The sequence below is a fragment of the Carcharhinus amblyrhynchos genome, chromosome 7 (genome assembly GCF_965287045.1).
Source record: "Carcharhinus amblyrhynchos chromosome 7, sCarAmb.v2.hapA, whole genome shotgun sequence".
NCBI lineage: Eukaryota > Metazoa > Chordata > Chondrichthyes > Carcharhiniformes > Carcharhinidae > Carcharhinus > Carcharhinus amblyrhynchos.
Genome location: NC_137330.1, coordinates 51678695 through 51684694, shown reverse-complemented (window position 1 = coordinate 51684694; position 6000 = coordinate 51678695).

Sequence of the window (6000 nt, the reverse complement as noted above, 5' to 3'; positions counted from 1 at the left end):
AACTTCCTCAAGAGCATTCATATACCTATCTCTGGCCTCAACATCCATCATGTCCTTCTCCTTTGTGAATACTGATACAAAGTATTTATTAAAGATTTCACTCACTTCCTGTAGTTCCACACATAACTTCCATCCATTGTCCTTGGGTGGGCCTACTCTTTCTCTTGCTCCTAAAAATGCTTAAAAAGCCTTCGGATTCTTCTTGACCCTGTTTGCTAAAGATATTTCATGGCTCCTTTTGGCCCACCTAATTCCACATTTAAGTTCCTTCCTCCTATTTTCATGTACTCCTCAAGGGCTTCATCAGTTTTTAAATGGCTAAACCTATTGTACACTTCCTTTTTCATTTTGACTAAGTTTACAATTTCTCTTGTTATCCGTGGTTCCCAAATCCTATCATTTCTATCCTTCATTTTTGTGTGGAAATGCCTGCCCTGCACTTCAATCAACTGGCCTTTAAGTGCCTCCCTCATGTCAGAAGTGGATTTGCCCTCAAATAGCCACTCCCAATCTACATTCCCCAGTTCCTATCTAATTTGCATATAATTAGCCGTCCCCAATTAAGCATCCTCACTCAAGGGCCACTCTTGTCTTTATCCATGACTACCCAAAATCTTATGGAATAATGGTCGCGAAACCCAAAATGCTCCCCCACTGAAATATCGACCACCTGGCCTGGCTCATTCCCCAATGCCAAGTCAAGTATGGCCCCCCTCCCTGTCGGATTGTCAACAGACTGTATCAGACTGCACTTTGTATAATTTTTCTCTGAAAAATTTATGCCAGGATTTCAAACTACTGTACATTTTTCCAAAGCAACTGGTAGATGTCTTATTCACAAATCCTGGGGATAGCGTCATTAGTGCAAAAGGAGCAGATGCCACGTATGGTATATTGTGAGTTGGTGCCAGTGAAGCCAGAATGGTATGGTTGTATTAGCTGCAGAGTTGAAGTGTTTTGTCAATGTAGTGATTTATTTATAGCCACTTTCTTAGCATCAGTTGATTGCCCTGTGATCAATTATCCTTAGAGAATCAGCATTGGGCCTTCACTTTCACCATTGCTATAGTCACTTTGCTGACGACATACAGGTGTAATACAAAAGACAAAACTTACATTATACAGTGGATTTCACAATATCTCAAATCACTTTGCAGCCAATTAAATACTTTTGAATTGTGGTCATTGGTGTAATGTAAGCAGAGTTGTCAAATGGCAGAGCAGACTTGAGAGGTTGAATGGCTTACGCCTGCTCCTATTACATGTTTGTATATCAATCTCGATGGATGAGATGAACTGGGTTGGATGCTCTTTGTCATCTATAATTATTTTGTGAACTGAGAATAGAATCATGGCTGGAGTTCTGTTTATTAAGTTTACTGTGAGCAGGCTTTGTGGGTGAAATTGCCAGGACAGGAACATGTAATGGGTTCATAGTGAATCAATAATCTGTTTTATCATAGAATCACAGAGGCCCTTCAGCCCATCGATTCTACACTGACCACAATCCCACCCAGGCCCTACCCCAATATCCCCACATATTTTACCCACTAATCCCTCTAACTAAGCATCTCAGGACACTAAGGGGTAATTTAGCATAACCAATCAACCTAACCCGCACATCTTTGGATTGTGGGAGGAAACCGGAGCACCTGGAGGAAACCACACAGACACAAGGAGAATGTGCAAACTCCACACAGACAGTGACCCAAGCTGGGAATCAAACCCAGGTCCCTGGAGTGTGAAGCAGCAGTGCTAACCACTGTGCTACCATGCCACCCACAATTCTTAAGAGTCTTTTCCATAGACTTCAATTTTGTTCTTTTGTCAACCTATCTCTTATTCCATTCCATCTTGGTACTTCAATGAGATTTGTAAGTTATTTAAATATTTAAATAGGAGATTTACAAGGATGTCGCCTGGATTGGGTGGCATGCCTTATGAGGATAGGTTGAGAGACCTCGGTCTTTTCTCCTTGGAGAGACGAAGAATGAGAGGTGACCTGATAGAAGTGTATAAGATGTTGAGAGGTATAGATTGGGTGGACTCCCAGAAGCTTTTTCCCAGGGCTGAAATGGTTGCTACAAGAGGACACAGGTGGGGAGTAGGTACAGAGGAGATGTCAGGGGCAAGTTTTTCACTCAGAGGGTGGTGGGTGAGTGGAATCGGCTGCCGTCAGTGGTGGTGGAGGCAAATTCGATAGGGTCTATCAAGAGACTTCTGGATGAGTACATGGGACTTAATAGGATTGAGGGTTATAGGTAAGCCTGGTAGGTAGGGATATGATCGGCACAACTTGTAGGCCGAAGGGCCTGTTTGTGCTGTAGTTTTTCTATGTTCTATGTTCTATTGTGGTAAACTTGCACTTCCTAGTAGATTTTGAAAATATATTGTAGTGAGAAGCGGCAATCAGCAGAGTCTTCAGAATTGCTGATCAAGAAAGTATGGATACAGTTATGAACTGTTCAATCTTTGCATTCTGGCTTCATAAAACCCGTGTCTCACAGAGACACTGATAACTTCAATGCTTCTCACTGATAGTGGAGACTGTTGCTGAATCATTCCAATTTGTTGCTCAGGATTTATTTGATCTTTCTGGCCTATGGGATTACTAATGAAATAGAATCCAATACACCCCTTCTATGAAATAAGTACATTGAATAATATCATACACCCAGGCAGAAGAAAGTCTTCTAATTCTTCTACATGATGAAAAAGATCTCATGCAGTTTATCTGGGTTGCAAGTATTGAATCTTTCGCCCACATATGAATTTACTGTCACTGCATCCATATGGTGCAATGTACAGAACATGTTAATAAGGACTGACGTAGTCACCAGAGGCAGCATTAACATCCGAACAGTGTTATAAATAACTCATGGGATGTTTTCCTATCAAATTAACAATATTGCATGATGCTGGTTAAGTAACATTTGTATGCTCTTTGGTTTCTTTAATAGAAACCAAAGTGATGGGATCACTTAAAGGACACACACCAATTGTCATTGCGTTATATCATTGTTGCTCTGAATACTAAAAACCCATGCTGCGTCTATATTGGATGCTATCTGTAATCAGATGCCAACATGTGGAGGGGGAGGAAGGGGGTCATCATTTTACTATTACCTTTCTGTGATTGGTGAATTAATTGATGACTCTTGAAAAGGTGGGGTTAAGTGGGGAGGGTGTGTGGACAATAAAGGGCTTGAAAAGAGGAGGAGCACCAAGACCCACAATTTCTCCCCATGGCCCAGCTTCTGCTAGAAAGAGGGCAGAATGTTAGGGGATATGAAGCATTGTTTGGTTGATGTGCCTGTCGTAGCTGAATAGCTGAAGATATAGGGAGGCAATGAGCAGTGCATGTGATGCTGATAGTATTGGTACAGATATGAGGATGAGATGGTGTATCTGAATGTCAGGTCTGATCCTTGAGTGCCAAGGAGTATTACTAGGTGAGTGATGCATGTGTGGTATATTGAGCAGAAAGAGGTTGATGTTGAGGTGGGTAGGAGATGTAGTTTAAACACGTATTCATCTACATGAGATCAATAGGCTTCTTATGCCATTGCTGTCAGGTCCTTAGGTCCAGACTCCTGGAATTGATTTCCCTGTGCATTTGCTCCCACTCTATTCAGACATTTGTCCTAAAGGAGTTCCTAATCCCTGTGGAACCATAAAATCTCTCCTTCTGCTCACCTTCATCACTAATGCCTCCAATGTTGCATCCATCAGTTTGGAACCCTTTCTGTTTCAGCTCGTGTTTAATACAAGTTTTGAATTGCCACAATTTTCTTCATAGCAGTTTTCCATTGAGAGTTATGTTCTGCCTTTAAGGAGATTCCAAACAATGCTGCCTGGCCCTCCTGTTGAATGCACAGCTAGCGGAAGATTTTAGGAAAGAGGGGTAGGCACAGGACTCCCTCAGTCCAACACTACAATCCTTCAAATGAGGTGGGTATACCAAATTCATCTGTTGCCCACCTCAATCTGAATGGGTATGGATTGCTCATAAAAAGTGAAGTTCACATCCAACAAACCAGGCCATCCAGTTTCTAGCTCATGGACATTGTTGTAAACCCAATAGCCAATACAAAGCATGCTCCCACAACAGCAATAAATCGATGATGGATAATCTGTTTGGTGTTATTAATTGAGAGATGGTATTAGCCAATGAGGAGAGATTGAATAAACTGGGATTGCTCTCTCTGGGAAGACGGAGGCTGAGGGGCGGTGGGTGGGTTGTGTGTGTGTGGGGCGTCCTGATAGAAGTTCATAAAATTATGAGGGGCATAGATAGGGTGAACAGTTGGAAGCTTTCTCCCAGGGTAGAAATGACAATTATAAGGGGGCACAAATTCAAGATAAGGGGGGTAAAGTTCACTAGAGATATGCAGAGGACTTTTTTTTAACACAGAGAGTGGTGATGGCCTGGAATGTACTGCCAAGTGAGGTAGTTGAGGCAGACACGTTAGCAATATTTAAGACTTAGCTGGATAGCCACATGAACAGACAGGGAACAGAGAGATACAGACGGTTTGTCTGGATAGAACAACTTGATCGGCACAGGCTTAGAGGGCCGAAGGTCCTGTTCCTGTGCTGTACTGTTCTTTGTTCTTTTATTTGTATGTTAGCTACTCTACTTTGAATTCTACCAATAAGATCATTCACATCCACCTCAGATGAAACAAGGGAAGGAATTCTCTGGTCTTGGACACCCTGCTACTGCTGCCAGTGAGAACAGAGAATTTGGCACTCAGCCAAACAGCAGGCTAAAGAATCTCAGCTGCGGGCGAGGTCGGAGAATTCCAGCCATGGTCTTGTAATTTACAACCTATCCATTTAATGTAGTTCAAAGCTCCTAATGACATTGTTTTAATGTTTTTATGATTTTAAACATTTTGGAAAAGAATTTCTCCCCATCAGCAGTTAAGGTGAAGCGATTAGCAGATTGGAACTATCAGAATCCATAGTGGCAATTTACCATCAATAAAGTGAGTGACCAATGTTACAAGGATGGCTAGCACTGAAGTTGATTTGTTGTTTATACATTTCAAGAGCAATAGTTAATAATTATTGTAAATTTATCAATCTGTTTGATATTACATTACTTTGTCTGCTAATTTATTACTTGAGCCATGGTCTGAGGCATATGTGTAAGCTTTCCATCTGCTAATTTCAAGAAAATCATTGGTAACATATGCTTGCTTAGAACAGTTACGCCAGATGACCAGTACTCCAGCATTTGTAATTTCAGTGGATCCATTGTCTACGAGCTGTTATGACATCTGAATGCATTATGAATGCTTGGTTGAATTTCAAAAGTTAGAAAACTATTTATCATAGCTAGGGGCTGGACAGGCATTTTAACTGACATTTTTAAGAGGTTATTAAAGGGTTAGCTGACTTGGATGCAGCTTGTGAAATAGAGTTTGTTTGTTTTTACAACAGATTAACTGTGTGGGCATTAATGAGGTGAGAAGTGATGGTCTGAGGACCTGACATTAATTATTAAAACTGGGCTGATGTCCCAGTGAATGAAAGCTGCCATTCTAGACTGCCATTTGTCTGACTTCATTGGCAACTTGGGTCTGCCTCCAGAGATGGTGGGCTGAATTTTATTTTGCCCCTGTCTCCACAGAATAAAAATATGGCAGGTCTGCCAAATCTGAATGTTTCTTCATTCAAGCTCTCTGCATCCTCCATGCAAGTCAAGTCTGTTGTTGCATGCATGGTGAGTAAGATGGGAACTAAATATTCTGATGGATTGAGTTCACATTTTGAATAAAACCCAGAAAAAATAAAAGGTGATGGTGATGGGTGAATCATGATAAAAAAGGATGTAAGGGATGAGGGGCCGGGGAGAGGGCTTTCCCTCGGGATTCAGGGGTGTGGGAGGAGATACTTGAGGGGTTGGTGGACTGGGGATTTGCTGTGGTTCTGCACAATAGTTATCCAGAAGTTGGAATTGATTCTAAACCCTCTAACTTTATCTGTTGATGT